The sequence below is a fragment of the Silurus meridionalis genome, chromosome 26 (assembly GCF_014805685.1).
Source record: "Silurus meridionalis isolate SWU-2019-XX chromosome 26, ASM1480568v1, whole genome shotgun sequence".
In the NCBI taxonomy this organism is placed as follows: domain Eukaryota; kingdom Metazoa; phylum Chordata; class Actinopteri; order Siluriformes; family Siluridae; genus Silurus; species Silurus meridionalis.
In genome coordinates this window covers 18569244-18590134 of record NC_060909.1, presented here as the reverse complement: position 1 = coordinate 18590134, position 20891 = coordinate 18569244, and the positions used below count along the sequence as shown (strand labels likewise).

The 20891-nt window shown below is 37.5% G+C and overlaps 3 long non-coding RNA genes across 4 annotated transcripts; 1 reads left to right on the top strand and 2 right to left on the bottom strand.

Moving 5' to 3' along the window:
- Positions 1-921: 921 nt before the first annotated feature.
- LOC124380017 lies at positions 922-3552 on the top strand. The gene is made up of 3 exons (XR_006924576.1): positions 922-937; positions 1820-2137; positions 2406-3552. It is a non-coding gene; the product is annotated as an uncharacterized LOC124380017 (long non-coding RNA).
- Positions 3553-11333: 7781 nt separating this feature from the next.
- LOC124380016 lies at positions 11334-12702 on the bottom strand. Its single transcript, XR_006924575.1, has 2 exons — positions 12271-12702; positions 11334-11985 (listed from the first exon to the last, which is right to left on the bottom strand). It is a non-coding gene; the product is annotated as an uncharacterized LOC124380016 (long non-coding RNA).
- Positions 12703-12789: 87 nt separating this feature from the next.
- On the bottom strand, positions 12790-17539 carry LOC124380013. 2 transcript variants are annotated; one of them, XR_006924573.1, is made up of 3 exons: positions 15979-17539; positions 13167-15850; positions 12790-13062 (listed from the first exon to the last, which is right to left on the bottom strand). It is a non-coding gene; the product is annotated as an uncharacterized LOC124380013 (long non-coding RNA). The 2 variants fall into 2 exon arrangements; XR_006924574.1 differs by having other exon boundaries at positions 16506-17539.
- Positions 17540-20891: the final 3352 nt, after the last annotated feature.

The window sequence follows — 20891 nt, the reverse complement described above, 5'->3', positions numbered from 1 at the left end:
GGTACTACAGTTGGAGAACTTACTTTGGAAAAAACAGACTAAGTAGCTCAAGCACATTTTTTTCTTCATTATCCAAAATGCTGTAGTTTTCCCACCTGAAGAACTAAAACCATTTATACCTCTAATATACCTCTATTATACCTCTACTATACATCTAATATATAGTTTTCCTGTTGTGGATTTATTCTCCTTTCTCATTTATTACAGATGTTTTTTACACTTTTTCTTTCTGCTGCTGATGATCAAAGGTCAGTGTTTAATGAACCACAATAGTCAGATGTGTGTGTTATATGTAGGGCTGGGCGATAAATCGATTTTATCGATTACTCGAATGTGTAGTTTACATCGATCTGTTTTAATAAAAATCGGTTTTCTCTTTAATGTCCGCCGACGCTCTCCTCTGGGCTTCCATAGTTTCGAACGAACTCAGCCCCGCCCCCCGCGCGTTTGCCACAGAGATACACAAACAACATGGCAGCGAGCAGAGAAGAACTCGTTCCCAAGTAAAGTTAAGCAGCCGCATGTTGAAAATACACGGTTAAGCAGCCGCACTTTGTTTAGTGTTGTGCGTCTAATCGTACACTTACGGTACGGGTGGTGGAAGCAAAAAAAAATACATGTAAAGACGCTTCAGAACGGCGTTTCCGTTAAGAAACAGAAAAATCAGATCATTTAAATCACCATATTCAAACACTCATAAACAGTCATTTTACTGTGGAGTTTTTAAGAAAAGTAAAGGCAAAATCACTTAAAACCTCAGGTGCATTTTCAATCATGTTTCATATTCAAACACTCATAAAACATTTTTCTTTATAGGTTTGCTCAATCTTTCAAATTATTCTTATTTACAGGGTCCCTGTCTATTACTCTCTTAAATCTTCTCATTTTACTGTGGAGTTTTGGAGAAAAGTAAAGGCAAAATCACTCAAAACCTCAGGTGCATTTTCAATCATGTTCCACATTTAAACACTCATAAAACATTTTTCTTTGTAGGTTTGCTCATTTTATGTTACGTTCTATTTTCACAATTTACAAAGGCAGGGCCGCCATCTTGTATTTTTGGCTTGTTGTTTCTGATTGCACTTTAACCCAAAGTGGGTTATGATCCCAGAAGGGTAAATAAACTTTATTTAATAAAGTTTAAACTTAAAAAAAAAAAAAAAAAAATCGATTTATATCGCAAATCGGATTTTTTGTGAAAAATTTTTTTTTAGGCCATATCACCCAGCCCTAGTTATATGGAAAATTGTGAAAAAAATGAACATTTTATACACAGACGATTCAACAACAAACTCAGGATTCATTCACAACAGCAAGCAGCAAATTCACATTGTACATTTCTCACTTCAGTACAAAGTAGGCTCGGTTCCCAAAGAGAAACGTGTAACCCATGTTTTTCTTTAATTCAGTCATATACAATCTCTTATTAACACTGTATGTGAAGAGATGCTGCAAAGAAGTATAAAGTTGGGAAAGGAAGAAGCAGAGATCATTGGTCAGTGAACATGACTTGGTCTTGAATAATGAAATCACCAGTGAACACGTTAGCAGGTTATAAAGATTGTGTTTAAATAGTTAGCTTTAGAAGTATTTACGGTTCAGCTACTACCGCTTCTGATCGGAATGCTGGATAGACCACGCCCACAAGCACAACAATAGGGTTTGTCAGTGAAGATAGTTACACTCCCACAACGAGCAAACTAGAAGCAACATGAGCAATCGGCCTGAATTTGTTGCAAAAGTGCAGGAAGCTCTTTTTAATATCTTATTGCTATTAATATTACATATGGTTTTATATTTTTGTTTTCTTTTCTTTTAGTGTCCGTGTCTGTCCCTCCGATTGTCCAAAGCTTTAAAGGAGACATGGTTATCTTACCATGTTTGACAGAAGAGAAGCCGGACAATGTATTTTGGCGATTTGGAGAAACCAGGACCGTGTGTATCATCAGTAATGGTGAAGCAGATTTTGAGGAACAGGATTCAGCCTTTAAAAACAGAGTGGGAATTTTTTCATCAGAAATTCCACTGGGAAATTTCTCCATCAAGCTGAAAAGCGTGAGCAAAACTGATGAAGGACTGTTCACCTGCTACGCCCCTAGTAAACATTTTTATCAGGAAGTATAACTGAAGGTCAAAGGTGTGTATACTGTGCACAAAGCTTCATCTTGAACACAAACTGTCACGTCTGCTCTGGAGAGTAAAGCAGCACTTTATGTAGCACCACATTGCTGAGAAAACATGTAGAGAATCTTATGTACGATTTATGTTTGTGTAGAAGCCTCAAGGAGTTTCTCCTGCACTGGAAGCTCCTGACGCCAAGTCAAAATCCTTGTGTGTGTGTGTGTGTATGTGTGTGTGTGTAAGCATACCTGGTAATAAAGCTATTTCTGATTCTGATTCAACAGAGAAACCAGGAAGTGGTCAAAATAAGTCACAAGTGGACGGCATGATGTTCCTGCTAGGATGTGTTCTGCTCTACAGCTTCAGCTTCTGAAGAAACCCCTCAGCACAGCGTGTGCACCAACATCAGCTTTCAGTATCACAGGGATTCCCTGTACAGGTTTCTGTTACATGTGTTTGTATAATTGTGTGTAAGATTTGCACCATCGTTCCCAGTGGTATTAATAAAGCAGTGTACTAAGTCAGATATCAATACTATTACTAAACCTGATCAGATATGCAGAAGATCATTGTGGTTTTTGTGCTGCAGCAGTTTTACTTCCTAACACATTACTGCATTTATGTTGGTGTAAACGAGTCAACATCAATCAATTTTCTAACCACCAGCTGAGTTTCCATATCGGTTTCTCCTCCTGTCCACCATGAACATGAATCTGAGGCCACAGTGAGCACAGTTTTATCCAAACTGTACAGATCAGAAGCCATTCCCTCTGTTCTCACACAGAACTTCTGCTTCCTGATATCTTCAAATCTCATAACTACTCCACAGTTTCTCCCGAACCCTCTCATCTACACTGAACTTAGTGACATATTGCACTATAACCTCCATTACCAAGAGCTTCAGCAATGTTAAGCCGATCTGCTTAAATATCCAAAATATCAGTTCATGAAAATCTCCAGTAGTAAACATACACACGTCCATAAATATTCAGACAGGTTAAGTGTATTTCCAGCCTTTCAATCAAAGTAAACTTGTAGTTCAATTTAAATCATGAATGAGCTTTTCAGCGTTTTAACATTTCACCAAATCAGAGGAACGGTGTAGGAACTACAGCACGTTATATCAGAGCTCTAGTTCTCCTTTTTTAAAGGATCAAAAGTAAATGAATGAAATATCAATCAAAAGTAAAACTGCCAGGAGTCGGGTTTCTTCATTGGAGATGATCTACCAGGTCTTACCTTTAGCTGTATTCATATGATCTGGATGCTCGTTGCCTTGCAAGACGTTTTGTGTTAATTTCCAAGTATGTTTCAGGTTAATGTTCTGTCCAACCAGTTTTGATGCATTCCAAATAAAAAAGCTAAATGTGAGCAGAAATCATCATCTTTCAGCAGTCACATCGATCAATACAAGGCAGTACTGGTTCTACTGGGAGTCAGATTGAAGACCTTTCGTAATAGAAAAATCATACTTCCTTCTTTCAACTGTTCAAACTATTCTGGTAAAAGCTGATTGTTGCCTCATCTGACTCAAAAATGTTCCTCCAGAATTGTCCAGTTGTGTCACATGATTAATCTCTAATCCGGACTTCTAGTTATTCTAGTTCTACTTTCTTATCGATGGTTTCCATGTTGTTGTAAACCCTGTGTATTTGCTCCAGTAAAAGCTTCTCTTGATTGTTGACTTTGACTCAGAAATTCCTACTTCCTGGAGGAGGTTCTTCACATGTAGCCACACCAATAAACAGCTGAAACGTTCCAGTTACTTTTGGTTTCTTTAAAAGCGTGAGATAATTAAAAAAGCTTTAATTTCTACAACCTTCACCTGGTGTGGATGTTAAAGACCCTTTGATTATAAAAGTGAAAATCTGCACTTAGAATTCATCATTGTTTAATTTCAGTGTGGTGAACAGCTGCAACACCACCACATCTGGAAAATCTGAATATTTATGGACCCATGCAAAGTAAAGTTTAGACAGAAGTACAGATTTTAACAATCTGAAGCATCCTTATGTACAGATTTGTAATAATAACGATTCTTGTAATGATTTTATTTAAATATTATTATTTGTGGTTGAACATTTCACTGAAAATGTACTGAATTTTTGTCCATTTATCTGCACGCAAAAATCCATAATAATACAGAAAAACATGTTTGTACAGTTCTGTACTCATTAGCATAAGTTTTCACACCCCGGTATGTTGTACTGTTTAGAAGCATTTTACCAACTTCATGGTGTTTCTCTGCAGCCTCTAAACACCTGAATTAGTTCTTTTCTCCCATTCTTCCTGTCAGGTTTTCATCCAAACTCAGTTTGTACTGCTTTTATAGTATCTATTGTTGGTATGGATTATTGTGTGTAGATAAATAGCTGGAAAAACCTTATTTGAATTTAATGTGAATTGGACGATTTGTGCAGAAACAGAACTCGTGGGCATCTTTTCCAAACCCACAGTGTTACTGGATCTTTCACCTGAATTCTTCTGCTCATTATTGTTTATTTATTCTGCATTGTGTGCATTTGTATGAATATGTATTTTATTTACAAAGTGTTTACAAAGACTGGATTTACAAAAGTTCTGTTGACCGATAATAAAATTCACATGTTCAGTTTTTATGTGGAAATTTACACCTGATGAACCTCATTACTCTGATCATTTTACATCAAAATACTTATTAAAGGCCTGATTAATAAAAACAGACTTAAAGAAGAAGCACTTTTGTTTTCTCCACTGCTTTCAAGTTAAAGCACAATGAAATTCACTCAGCAGAAGTGTGTAACCTGGACACAGTGTCTTTGTTTTGCATGTTGTATGTCCATGGAGAAAAGCTGAAACTATTTCCCCTCTCACCGGGTTCTATCTCAGAGATATTGTAGATAATATTTGCCAATATGCAATAATGACATTATGTTCCTGTATAAAAGGTGAAATTATTTTTCATGTTTTTAGTTTTCAGATGGTTTTCTAATAATGTTACTCAGTTCTGAAGTTGACGTGTTGAAAGCAGAAAAAAATGGGCAAGTGTAAGGATCTGCCTCTTTGGCACGGTCCAAATTGTTCTATCTAGAAGACTTGGTCAGAGCATGTCTTACTGGGTTTATCATGGTATGTAGAAGTTAGCACTGTTGATTGGAAAATCGGATCATTTTAGTGACTTTGAAACTCGTTCATCAAAATAAGTAATTTAGTTTATTTTGTATCTTTGATCAGAAAGAAAATAAAATGTTTTAATAAGCTGATCCCCTCTGTTGGCTTGACTGAGCATTGATGAGAATTTGCTGAACAGAAAAAACGTCCTGGTGAATGTAAGCGAAGTCGTGCAAAACATGTTTTTGATGTTTTATCAGTTTTATAGCTGAATGATCCAATTAATGATGAAAATGTGCACTTTCTCTAAGCAACAAATCTGCAACTCCGTGTTCGTACTTCAAAAGCAAAATTACACTATAACTATTTTTTCCAACTAAAAATAGTTTCTTCCACTTCACAATGTCACTCTCAGGCCACTGATACACAATGTTCCAGGTCCACAATCTCCAATAAAACAATAAACCCTCCTGTGAATGTCAACTTTACCTTCTGAATGCACCACATGCAAACATAGAGGAAGTTTTCTTTCCTTTCTGATGTGGTCTACTTGTGGGAAGGATCACATTCTGGTGACAAAGGTTGCTCTTTTCACTTCCAGAGATCAGACATTTCACTTTAACTCGCAAACATCATCCCAATGAGCGCAGTAGAGAACAGTGAGAACGAATGTCATTAGTAAAGCAAGAAACCGAAATAATTCACGTCTCCTTTCACTGTAGCCACAACGCACTGCCCACATACATCATCTCTAGTAGAAGCATCGATATTTACCTCGTCAAATTACCTCCTGTTTTGGATTCTTTAAGGGCTAAAATCTGATGGAATAGAAACTCTAATGGAAAGAGACACTACAAGGCAGCACACCCAAGAAAAAAAAAAGCATTGAAAAGAAGAGAATAAACTACTGGGTATATATTAATGGACACAAATCTATTAAAATATAAATTAAAATATAAATTCTAATATGATATTCTGAATCTAAAATGTTTGCCAAAGTGCCTTTAGATCAATTTTGGTGCATTTTAGTATTTAGTGAATCAAATGCTAAGTGCAGAATTTTTAAAGGGGCTCTTACATAACTGCCAATCACTGGAGCATGAAACAGGAATAAACTTCATCTCATACATAAACATATCAGTGCCTGTAATAAACATAGTAAAGAAACAACAAGCGTGGATTTAATTCGAGGTCTGTTTATCTACACTTTGGAACAAGATGACCTGTGCTGATTTTAGAAAAGTGTATTAAATGCTATTTATAATGACCGACTAAAGTAATACACAGATACATGGGCACAGTTTATTTGTGTAGCTCAGAACATTTATATCCATAATCAGACACCTGCACTTTCCCTGCGTTTTTACCACTAGACCTTCCAGATCCTCACACTCACCAGCTCATGAGGATTTTGGGTTTGAACAGCTGACAGACATTTACAATACAATTGGTGGCACACAACTGAATGTGGTAGAACCCTGTTCCAGCATTACAATGCCCAAGGTCAGCTCGCTGAAGATCTGCTTTCCATGGGTTGGAAGATCTTCAGTGGCCTCACCTCACCAGCATCACTATCTGACTTTACTAACAGCCTTGTGGCTGAATGAATCTCCACAAAATCTTCACAAAACCTAGTGGAACATCTTCCCAGAAGAATGGAGCTTCTTATAGGAGCAAATGTAGACTCATTGTGGAACAGGATGTTCATAAAGAAACACATACCAACCTTAGGCTCAGGTGTCCACCAACTTTTACCCATATAAAGTGTGTATATCACTTTTTTGAGATATAATGTTAATACAAATGCTGGAATTCAACTGAAATTGAGGCTCCTACCTGAACTGAGCTGCGGGATGGATTTTTATTCCTGTTTTCCCTCAGAATTGACTGCATGCTCGTCTCCACTCCAAGAAAACTTAATTTAAGGTCTAACTTTTCCTCTTAATCCATCTCATTTTCATAGAAAAAGAAACTATTACGTGTTCAAACAAACACATTCTTCTCAAAATGACGGCGTGTGAATCAGCTGTTCGTGTTAGCAAACGCGCTTTTCTTGACAAACCGGCTTTCTGAGGTAAAGTGGGCGGGGTTACACTTTCTGACAGACACCTGACATATGTACTGCTAGACAGCGCCCCTAGCGGTCGAAAATTGAATCAAATTCAATTCAATTGTATTTACAATTAAAGAATAAAATCAGCAATTATACATTTTGCATTTAGGATTATAAAATACAACAATCAACCAATAATTCTGCAAGTCTAATTAACGAATAAAATCATCAATCGTTTTGCATTTCTAATTAAGAAATAAAATAATCAATCAATAATTTTGCATTTCTATTTTAAATAATTAAATGTGACACATTGTCGGAAAATAATCCATCCATCCTGAAGGGTTTGATTAATTTCACACAACAGACATTTTCAAGAATTTTCTTTTAAGACTTCTTTTAATAGTGACATTTAATGTACATTATACCATTTATTGCTGAATATTGTTGTGGTTTTATTATGTAATCGTTGCTTACCAAATTAGCTGTTCAGTGAATTAATGAAAACACCTGACAAAAAAATAAAATTTCTCAGGAAATTGTTTGTGATTTGGGAATAAACACCTGGAAAATAATTTATTAACACGGGAATGCGCAGGAGTTAAAAACTATACTGCACACAGCCAGTAGAGGGCATCATTGACATTCTGGTTTTATGTGAAACCAATATCACGACGTATATCTCGCACACGTGAACCCTTGTAAAAAAGAAAACACACCACAGAGGTCAAGGTTCAAGGTTAAAGCAGAAAGTAGAGGTTTCATCCCAAACATTCATCTAATAAACACAAAGATATATTCCTTAATCTCTTCTATTTTACATTTATATACAGTTCTGAGGTAAGACACTGTCATGGATTGTAGTGTGGTTCAACAAGGACACATGGATTTAAATCTCAGAATAACAGTCCATGACTTGAGTCTAATGTGAGTTATGCATTTTGCAGCACAAAAAATCTTATGTTATAAAGTTATTTATGATAATGAGAGAAATTACAGACACAGATTCAGAATTCACACAGTGAACGCATGCATTGAACAACTTTTGATTCAATTGCATATCGTTTTCAGCTGGGTATCTTTCTTGTGAGTGTGTGTGTCTATTTTCCGCCCATCGAGTTTTTCATTTAAATTTTTTATCATATGATTTTAAAATGTAGTTAAGTACAATACTTCAAACAAAACATACTTAAGTGCACAACAAAACAATTTAGAATCAATAACAGTAATGCAACAGTACAGCAACAGTAAATGTAATTTGCTTCTTTCCACCACTGGAAATTACATGTGGTGTGAAATCAAACCAAATAATAGAAAAACCAAACGGTGTCAATTTCACTACGAGTCAGATGAATAGGTGTGAAAGTGCTCGCAGACTCACACATATGAAGGTCTTTTTTTATTATTTAACTTTCTGTGTTTGAGGATCCCGATTATAATCTCATACCAGCTTTGCAGACTGGAAAACAATGGCTGCAGTGTTTAAACAGTGTAATGTCCAACCCAGACTTTATCTTTCTGACCACAAGAGTGTACTTTCCCCTGAAATGGTTTATTATAATCATTTCCTCTTCAGCTAATATCTAATAAGCTCCCTGACCTGTTTTACCTTGTGGCTTTTGCTCTGACCATAATCGAGACTCGACCTGATCTCTCGTCATCTTCCAGTAATGTTTTGCTGCTCAAAACACACTGAACAACTCGTCGCATGCCGTATGTCACACGTATGTCATGTTAAACATCTCTGTGGCAGATTGAACTTGTTTCACGCAAAATTTCACATTTGCTCTTTGTTCTAACTTGCTGCATATGATGAAATCACAGACGTGATAATGCACGCGGTCAGAATGCACCAGTTATCACCATTAGTCTCGAAACATTTTTAAACCACCTCATACGTAGGGCCTGCACGTAGTTTGCTTGTCTAGACTGTTTACCAAGTCTTCTGAACCAGTGAAACTAGGATTATAGCTTGTATGGCCTTACAGGAGCAGTAAGGTAAGACTTTTCATGTTCAAAGGTCTGAAGACTACTGCTCACCACTGTGGAGAAATTTTGTAACTATTATGGAAGCCATTTCAGCCAACATGTTTTTTTTTTTTCATCAGAGTGGGGCGCATACACCAAACTGCCTTTTATATGTGCGAGCTTAAACAGCAAGGCTCAGTGGCAACCTCTCGTTACCTGGCTTGAGTGTGTATATGTTGTCATAGCTCTAGTGGAAGGTTCTCTTGAGGGTCTGGGGCAGTAACTTGATTCGCTGACATCCTGAAATCACCTTAAATTGATTGGAGGACGTTTTTAAAGCTGGCGATAAATATGCTGATTAAGTTTGTGGAAAATTTCAAGCAGCTTATAAGAGATAAAAAACCCACATCACGATACTGTGTGAGATTTAATAAATAAATACACGAGTGAGAATAATAATGAGTATTATTAAATGAATATTTTCCTATAACCTTCTCTACATGGCCACTGCAGATGGACTTTTTGAACGCAACTGTATTTGTACTTGCATTTTGATGTAATATGCCAATTAAATGCACTAAATGAGTTTAGTTTTCACAGATATTCTTGTGTTAAATTGCCGCAATAAAAAAATAAAAATTTTCTGGAAAGGAAACAAATGACTTGTTTATTTTAAGAGCCCTGTCTTATTTTCTCTCTCTTATTTGGCAGTTATCAGAAAACCCACACACACACACACACACGCTCACCACAGGTACACGAGTTGTTACGAAGTTATGAAGTGTAACGCAGGGTTATTTTATGAGGTAAATATTGGTGCCTCTTTAAGAATTGATGTATGAGGGTAGTGCAGCTGTGGCTACAGTGAATGGAGATGTGTTAAAGTGTGTTGAACAAATCTTTGTGCCTTTATCTAACTACAGCACTCACATCATTTTATATAAAACCTTTATTATATATATATATATATGTGTGTGTGTGTGTGTGTGTGTGTGTGTGTGTGTGTGTGTGTGTGTGTATGTGTTTGTTTTAAATTGTTAATTTTATATATATATATATATATATATATATATATATATATATATATATATATATATATATATATAAATATATATCATAAAGGGTTTACGAGGCACCGAAGATGTTAATACAGGATTGATGACGTATATTATCCGCGACAGTCTCTCCTCTCTGACGCGGGATTTTTACGTGTCCGAATTCGCTCACTTCTTTCCATCCCCTTCTTCCCATAAACTCAACTCACTTTTCGTGCACTATGTAGTGAATAGTGAATAAGTGAACGAGTCAGTGATTCAGGACACGACTCTTGTCTCCACGGTTTTTTCCGGATGTTTGTATCGCACTGGTCCTCTCTGAATGTGGTTATTAATAGTACTAACGTTTGTGTTACTGTAGTTGTGTCATGTGTCTGGAAAAATAAAATAAAACCTTTATTGCTCGATATGTACTGCGTTGTAGAGAAACGCAGTTTATTTTGTTATAAAAAATCATTAATAGATAATACAGTGACCGCGACTTTCTCCAGCAGCACATCACATATAATAACGTGAGATTCGCCGCCTTGTGGTCATATTCGGTACTGCAGTTCTAACGCTTCAATAAGAAAGTTGAGCTCAAATAATTAAAAAATAAAAGATTAATTTGGACTTTTTCCTAATAACCGTTAACGATTATACATTATATTTCAGTTTAAATTAGTTATATGTTTAATATGTGAACTGAACCTATTCTATAATTCAAAATAAACACCTGAATAAAAGCTTCAACCTTAAATAAATGAAAAGAGCAAAGCAGCACAAAGCAATCAAAATGTTTCCTCCTGTTTTTATCCTTCCTTCTTCTCTTTTTTAAATTTTTTACTTTTAATGCAGTAGAACAAACAGCAGTTCTTTCTTTCAAAACAGGTATAATTTCATTTTTATTATATATAAATTGATGTGAGTGCTGTAGTTAGATAAAGGCACAAAAGAGTTGTATATATATATATATATTAAATGTATAAATATATATATTAAAATGTACACAAATATACATAAATGTATATTTTATAAAAGATATATAAATTGATCAAAAACCAAAGTCACGTTTTCTCCAATTTATTTATCACTCAACAAAAATAGACCGGAATAAAAACATGCATGTTCACACTAATTATTATAATTTCTTTCATAGAAGCTGCTATTTAAAAAAATGCTTTAAAATAAAGTGTTTAAAAAGTTGTAAAAAACAAAAAACAAACCCAAAATGACAAGTGTATAAAGTAATTAACAAGATACCATCCCCTCTTTTATCCATGATAAACTATTAATGGATAAATCACAATTTAAAACAATCAAACATGTCGCATGGGAATAGGATAATATTCAGGTACACGAGGGACAGATTGATAATCAGAAAGCATACGGGTAAATGATTAGTGGATACATTGAACAATACATGGTCCAAATAAGCACAAAAGCAGGAAAACAACAACAATCGGGATTATCAAGGAAACGTATGGTGCCCAATGACCGAAAAGAGTATATAACCAGAAGGTGTTGTCGTGTGGATGAGCCTGGGCGAGAACCCCTGCCCCAAGGCTGATGATCACCAGGACAAGGGAGTGTTGAGTGTTGAGTGCAGTGTTGAGTGTTGAGTGTTGAGTGTTGAGTGCAGTGTTGAGTATGGCCAAAGAGTCGGCACCAGAAGGTCTGAGAAGCTGTTCCTGGGTCGCGGTACGAGAGGCTATTCTCCTGCAACATAAAGAAAAATAGTGATATGCAAGGAACGCAAATGTATTCTTTTGAAACGCGGTCACCTCCCATGGGACATTGGTGTGTGTGATCGCGACTATTTCTGCTGGCCCTTCGTACTTACATTCACCCAATGGCTTAGGTTTGTTTTGACAATAGCCAGGGAGCGAGGAAGATGACAGGATAAAGTTATTAGAGATGTTTACATTAAAGATTGTATTTTTACAGGTGTGCAGGACTATACTTCATTACTGCTTATTACAATAAATAGCAAATAAAACTCACCTGTAACTGTGATGATCAGAATGCAGTTTATTATTACTGATAAGATGAGAAACGGCAAAAGGGTCAATCCATTCTCTTCACTCTGCTGATGGTCAGGTTTACTCGTCTGATTTTCTGGACCGGAAGCTTTTATTCAAATGTATACAATAACATTTTAATTCATCAAATTTGACGTATTAGATGAACTTTTTCATTTACAAGAACAACCAAACAGGTTCATATAATCAAAAGATTTTGTGATACACAATAACTGTGATAATGGAGAGGTATTATTACATTTCATTATAATTATTTAATAAAATCCCAGACTCCACATTGAGACTCACTGATCTAAATAAACAATCCATTTAAAACTATAAAATAATAAACACAATGTTCTTGCTAAATGTGGCCAAAAACATTTAGATATTGAAATTATATAAAGTATAATAAATAAACTCACCAGCTGCATGATTCTGGGTGTAAAGTCTGATTCCACGGCTGATGTTAGAGGTGAAACAGATGGAATTTGACTACAATAATACACTCCTAATTCATTAGTACTGATATTGTGTATAAATAAACTGCTGTTGTATTGCAGTGAGAAAATCTTGCTGAAGGTCCGGTTACTGTAATGTGGCACCAGAATTTTACTTGAGAAAGAGCGTAAAATATACACTGGAGGTTCTGACGGCTTCATCAGGAACCAGATCGCATCTTTTAAACACACTTCACACTGTAAAGTCACATTTTGTCCCAAATCCACCAACTTCTCTGTGAAACCTTCTGCAGCTCCACAGCACACAAGAAGATCTAACAAAACAACAAACACGCAGTAGTTTAGAATCCACTCATCTGTACAATGAGCTCATATTGTTTAAGGCAAAATAGTGATTAATAGTAGCAATTTTACTCACAGCACAAAAGAACAGTCTTCATGCTGTAGCTGGAACACGGTTCAGCAGCACTCTGAGATCGTTGTGTTTTAGATGGAGGAGAGCTGAAGTTCTCTGACCACAACTGTCACCTTCTGTATTTCGTATAGACAGGATACCCCCAAATTCAGCCTTTTCTCTCGATCTCTGCTCTCCACCAAGTACTTGGGGAAGTCTCAATGAAAACACACGAGGCAGCTCTCAGACAGAAGTTCCAAATTTTATTGTCTCACACACGAAGATATACTTCCAAAGAGATGGAGAAATAAAGGGAGGGCTGCCAGGGGTGTGTGTGTGTGTATGTGTGTGTGTGTGTGTGTGTCCGTGTGTGTGTACAGAAGAGCAAGTTAGGGGGGGACCACGCCACAAGTTCATGTTGAGCCTGCAAAAGATAAGCCTAAAACAGAAATACAGGAAACACTGTGTTTGTACGAGCAAAGTAACAAATGCCACAAAAGGATAGTTCAGGGTACAGTCAACAGAAGCGTACAACAAAATTACTAGAACTACTAATGACAACAAGATACATATTACCATACTGTGAGAACAACAAAACGCAGGTTAGCCATTCCAAAAAGTGACAGATTGTTTTTTCTCTCATTAAAGCATATAAAGAGAAGATAAAGACAAGAACTGAGAGTTCTGGGTCAATCTCATCTAGGACTAGTGATCAAGGATATCTTACAATATGTATCAGAAGATGAAAACCTAATGTTCAGAACAAAGGTTGTATACAGAACATATATGTACAGATTATTCCCACAATTTTCCTCTTTTATCCATGATAAACTATTAATGGATAAATCACAATTTAAAACAATCAAACATGTCGCATGGGAATAGGATAATATTCAGGTACACGAGGGACAGATTGATAATCAGAAAGCATACTGGTAAATGATTGCTGGATACATTGAACAATGCATGGTCCAAAAAGGCACAAAAGCAGGACAACAACGACAATCGGGATTATCAAGGAAACGTATGGTGCCCAATGACCAAAAAGAGTATATAACCAGAAGGTGTTGTCGTAGGGATGAGCCTGGGCGAGAACCCCTGCCCCAAGGCTGACGATCACCAGGACAAGGGAGTGTTGAGTGTTGAGTGTTAAGTGTTGAGTGCAGTGTTAAGTATAGCCAAAGAGTCGGCACCAGAAGGTCTGAGAAGCTGTTCCTGGGTTGCGGTACGAGAGGCTATTCTCCTGCAACATAAAGAAAAATAGTGATATGCAAGGAACGCAAATTAATTCTTTTGAAACGGGGTCACCTCCCATGGGACATTTCTTGACTCTGGTAGCGTGGATCCACTGTGGAAAAAGATCAGTTAACACACCTGTGCGTGTGATTGCAACTATTTCTGCTGGCCCTTCGTACTTACATTCACCCAATGGCTTAGGTTTTAGAGATTTAATCAAAACCATGTCCCCACCCGAAAAGGATGGGTTGGTGCTAGAGAAATGACAGGTGTAGATTTAGAAATTAGTTCATAATGTTTTGATAATGTATTGATCAGGGCAGCAGAATACTCAGTGATGTGCACATCCAAATCAGTTGTACCTATTGCTGCTTTACCTTTTCTCCAAGGCGTTGGAAATGGACGCCCTAAAATAATTTCGTGTGTTGATAAGCAGACGTCTTTTCACTGAGTCATTCTCATTTCAGCAAGGACTGCGGGTAGCAAGTCTACCCAATTTTTGTTACCTGTAGCCTGTATGGCTTTAGTCAATTTGTCCTTGAGCGTCCGGTTGGTTCTTTCTACAATGCCAGGGAACTATTAATGGGAATGTGGAAACGCCAGGACAAGGATAAGTATTGTCCTGGCAAGGATAAGTATTTGCATAAATCCTGCGTTACCTTTGCAATGAATAGGGTTCCTTTGTCTGAATCAATAACGTGAGGAACACCGTATAGCGGTACAATTTCTTTTGATAAGATACGTGTGACGACCGTAACATTTTCTTGCTGACAAGGGAAAGCTTCAACCCATCTTGAGAACCAGAAGATATTCAAATGGTCCACGGGGTGGCATGTGTGTGAAGTCAATCTGCCATTCAGAGAATGGAGCAGTAGGCAGTGTGAGGCTTTCATGTTTCGCTGCGCTTCTAGTAATGTTGTTCTGGGCACAGATCAGACACCTGGAAAAAATTTAGTCTATTATGCTGTTTAAATAGGCTATACAAAAAAAATCTGTTTATATCCTCCTTCACCCCTCTTCGAGCGCGATGTGTAACACCGTGGAAAAGGGACGCAGTAAGAAGGAAGGCATAAGCGACCATCCGCACTGTACCAAAGGCCATCAGAGGCCACATAGGCATTGTGTGATTGCCAAAAAGGCAGAAATCAGGAATGAGAGCGGAGGAAAGGAGACAGGTGTTAATAGGAGCGTTGAGTGATGGGAATTGCCTTTAGCCTCTGTGGTATTGTCGTGGGAACGGGCTTTTGTTTTGACAATATCCAGGGAGCGAGGAAGATGACAGGCAGTGATAAGATCTTGAACTAACGACGAATGAGAGATGGGTTTCCCTTCAGCCGAACAGAAACCACGGGATTGCCAGATGCGGCAAAATCATGTGCAATACCAAAAGCGTATCGGGAGTCGGTATAAATCGTGACATCTTTGCCTTCAGAAAGGACACATGCGCGAGTCAGGGCGAAGAGTTCAGCGGCCTGCACAGAAGAAAAAGGCAAAGAATAAGCTTCAACAGAGACATCAGGTAAGGAACAGACAGCATAACCACACAGAAATTTACCATCATACGGTTTTGAACATGAGCCGTCCACAAAAAGTGACTCACCCCTATCTAAAGGAGTGGAAGACAGATCTGGGCGTATACTAGTCGAGTGAATGATCTCAGAACAGCAATCATGTGTGGTGTCGTGCAGTGTGTCGTCTTGTGCTTTAATAAAGCGAGCAAGGGCATGACATAAAGATTCAAAAGAGGAAGTAGCTTTGATGTCTAAGTTAGTAGTAAAACAAAGGATAGTTTCATATCCTAATTTTCGCTGAGCAGTCACTCAGAGCTGCCCGCAGAGCCTCATACACCTCATTCATCTCAGGTGTCCACGTTAGTGGGTGCTGCATTGGATCATTGGGTGAGATCGCAGAGCGGAGACACTTGTTGTGGTAAGAGCAACCAGGTATCCATTGTCGGCAGTAGTTGATCATTCCCAGGAAAGCCATTAGAGTATGCTTTGTGGAGGGACACCATTTGTTAAGAAAAACTTGTACACAATATTTAGAGAGCCTTTTGCTGCCTTGAGAAAGTTCGAACCCTACATATTTCAAAGTGGTTCTACAAAACTGAAGTTTAGTTCTGGATACCTTGAATCCCTATTTAGCCAGATGACGCAGAAGGCAGAGGGAAGCCTGTTCACAGAGGTCCTTAGAGGCCGCGGAGACCAGGAGATCATCTGCATACTGCAAGACAACAGAGCCATAGGGAGAGCGAGATCACAGAGTGCATCCTTTACCACAGCGGAAAAAACGCATGGGAGTCAATGAATCCTTGTGGCAGATGTGTCCATGTGTACTGCCATCCCCTGTGCGTGAAGGCAAAAAGAGTCTGTGTCTGCTCTTCTACAGGAACACTGAAAAAGGCAGAACACAAGCCAATCACCGAGAAGTGCATATGATCAAGTGGAAGTGGTGATAGAGGCCACATCGGGTACAACAGGTGTGACAGGAACCACAACATAATTTATTTTTCTTAGGTCTTGAGTAAAGAGCCAAGTGCCATCCGGTTTGGGGACTGGATTAACAGGTGTGTTATATGAACTTACACACGGCTTGACCACTCCCTGTTGTAACAGGGAGGTCAAGATTTTGTCTATTCCCTGTAACTTTGGTTCAGAGAGTGTATATTGTTTAACAAACACAGGGTGCAAAAGTTTTAGTTTCGCTTCATAAGGAGGACAATGTACCAAGCCCACATCATCCTTATGCTCTGCCCACAGAAGAGATGGCAACTCTCCCAGTGCAGAAGGAAGTGGTAATTTCTGTGTGGCAGAGAGAAAACAGTCATTAATTTTCATATAAGACAGATATGACAGTGGAGCAGATTCAGAAACTGAAACCATGAGTTTACAGAAATACAGGAAACACTGTGTGTGTATGAGCAAAGTAACAAATGCCACAAAAGAATAGTTCAGGGTACAGTCAACAGAAGCGTACAACAAAATTACTAGAACTACTAATGGCAACAAGATACATATTACCATACTGTGAGAACAACAAAACGCAGGTTAGCCATTCCAAAAAGTGACAGATTGTTTTTTCTCTCATTAAAGCATATAAAGAGAAGATAAAGACAAGAACTGAGTGTTCTTGGTCAATATAATCTAGGACTAGTGATCAAGGATATCTTACAGTATGTACAGTTGTGTTCAAAATTATTCAACCCCCACTGAAATTGATTGTTTTGGTCGGTTTGACATTGATTATGATCATTCAGTCATCCTGCTTACAATTAAATCAAAGAGGCACGTGTAGGTCAGACAAATATAACATAACATTTATAATGAAATAACCACAAATGTCTTTTCTGAGCTCACATCATTATCAGTTTTATTCAACCCCCAAGTGACATTCAATCTTAGTACTTAGTACAACATCCTTTTACAGTTATAACAGCTTTTAAACGTGAAGCATAGCTTGACACAAGTGTCTTGCAGCGATCTACGGGTATCTTCGCCCATTCATCATGGGCAAAAGCCTCCAGTTCAGTCACATTCTTAGGCTTGCGCACTGCAACTGCTTTCTTTAAGTCCCACCAGAGGTTCTCAATCGGATTTAAGTCTGGTGACTGCGATGGCCACTTTAAAATGTTCCAGCCTTTAATCTGCAACCATGCTCTAGTGGACTTGGAGGTATGCTTGGGATCATTGTCCTGTTGAAAGGTCCAACGTCTTCCAAGCCTCAGGTTTGTGACGGACTGCATCACATTGTCATCCAATATCTCCTGGTACTGAAGAGAATTCATGGTACCTTGCACACGCTGAAGCTTCCCAGTACCTGCAGAAGCAAAACAGCCCCAAAGCATGATTGACCCCCCGCCATGCTTCACAGTAGGCAAGGTGTTCTTTTCTTCATAGGCCTTGTTCTTCCTCCTCCAAACATAGCGTTGATCCATGGGCCCAAACAGTTCTAATTTTGTTTCATCAGTCCACAGAACACTATCCCAAAACTTCTGTGGTTTGTCCACATGACTTTTGGCATACTGCAGTCGACTCTTCTTATTCTTTGGGGACAGCAAGGGGGTGCGCCTGGGAGTTCTGGCATGGAGGCCTTCATTACGCAGGGTGCGCCGTATTGTCTGAGCAGAAACTTCAGTACCCACATCTGACAAATCTTTTCTCAGTTCCTCAGCAGTCACACGGGGACTTTTCTCCACTCTACGCTTCAGGTAGCGCACAGCAGTCAAAGTCAGCATCTTCTTTCTGCCACGACCAGGTAGCGTTTCAACAGTGCCCTTTGCCTTGAATTTGCGAATGATGCTTCCTATGGTGTCTCTTGGTATGTTTAACATCTTTGCAATCTTCTTATAGCCATTGCCCTTCCTGTGAAGAGTAATCACCTGTTCTCTTGTCTTCCTGGACCATTCTCTTGACCTCACCATGTTTGTAACCACACCAGTAAATGTCTAGAAGGAGCTGAGTATCACAGTCATTTTAAAGCTGCCTAATTGGTGCTTATTAGGCTTTATTGCTGCTCCCTGATATCCACAGGTGTTTTCAATACCTGATTGAAAACACTTCATTGAACCTCTGTTCTTCAGAGTGGTAGTCTTTAAGGGGTTGAATAATTATGTCAATGAAGAATTCACAAAAGAAACATTTACTACTGTATTACAAAACTAATTGATGTCATTTTAGTTGCATATGGTTCTTTAAGAAGTCCTTGTAGGATTTCATTCTGAATACAATTACAAATGTACACTAAATTCCCTAAAACCATTTACAGCATTGGGGGTTGAATAATTTTGAACACAACTGTATCAGAAGATGAGAACCTAATGTTCAGAAAAAAAGTTGTATCCAAAACACATATGTGGGAATACATAGATTATTCCCATTGTATGTACACTAGTGTGACCAAATATTAGTTGCACACACACATGGTTTTGTCCGGACAGTAACTATGTTATAACTACATACATTTAAGCAGGTCATGAAAAAAAAGAAAGATCAGTTTAGCATTTACAGAATTAGCATGAAATCTCATTATAGTCAAGAGACGCAGCTAAAGTTATTAGAGATGTTTACATTAAATGATCGTATTTTTACAGGTGTGCAGGACTATACTTCATTACTGCTTATTACAATAAATAGCAAATAAAACTCACCTGTAACTGTGATGATCAGAATGCAGATTATTATTACTGATACGATGAGAAACGGCAAAAGGGTCAATCCATTCTCTTCACTCTGCTGATGGACAGGTTTACTCGTCTGATTTTCTGGACCGGAAGCTAAAAATAACAGAATATTTACACTTCATTGTTAAAGAAATACTTTAACAACCTTTGTTGTTAATCTGTTTTATATCAGACAGGGTTTGAGATCTTGAGTCTCAAGATTTAAGTTTTTATATTTCATTTGTAAACAGTTTTTTACACCGTACAATAAAATACTTACTGTGTAAATTTTCCAAATTATAAATGACAGAAGGAAAAAAGACACAAGTCCTAAATTACAAATTTACAAAGTGAGGTGCAAAAATGCATCATAGATATTCCCATGTAAAGTCCTGGTTCACACAGACAGGAACCACTTTAGAAGTAAAATCTAATTCCAAGTCGCTGCCCTCAATACAATTTTAATCACATTATTCAAATGTATACAATAACATTTTAATTGTTCAAATTTGACGTATTAGATGAACTTTTTCATTTACAAGAACAACACACAAGAAGATCTAACAAAACAACAAACACGCAGTAGTTTCGAATCCACTCATCTGTACAATGAGATCATATTGTTTAAGGTAAAATAGTGATTAATAGTAGCAATTTTACTCACAGAGCAAAAGAACAGTCTTCATGCTGTAGCTGGAACACGGTTCAGCAGCACTCTGAGATCGTTGTGCATCAGTCAGGAAACACTTCAGTTGTGTTATAGATGCAGGAGAGCAGAAGTTCAAAGGACCACATAAGGGTTTTCACTATCTGACAGGCTATATGCATGGTGCTTCTTCTTGTTCTTGTTCTTCTTGTAGGCCATAAGGTGAACTAGAAAAAAGTGACTAGAAAGTGATTTTCGTTCCCACGTCTGGGCACTAAATGCATATATATAATAATATATAATATATAATAAAAATATACGTAAAACAATGCTTTTTAAAAAAAGTGTTAAACAAGTTTATAAAATAATGAACGAGATACCACTTATGACCGCAAGAGGGCACAATAAACCTATTTTAAAATATTTTATATAACAATATATTATATATTTATATATATCCAGTGGTTCTTACACTTTTTTTTCTGTCATGCCCCACTTTAGAGGGGGCGGGTTTTCAAGCCCCACCTGTCCCCCATTAACCCCCAAAATAGTAATGAAATACTTCAAGTTGACAAATGTTTAATTTATAGAAATTTTAAGCTCTAAATCGATAATATAGAAAATAAAGCTGGAATTGTGTTTTCACTTTGCCCTAAAGTCACTTTGCAATCTGTGCAAAAAAAGAGCAAATGCATTGGGCAAGAATGAT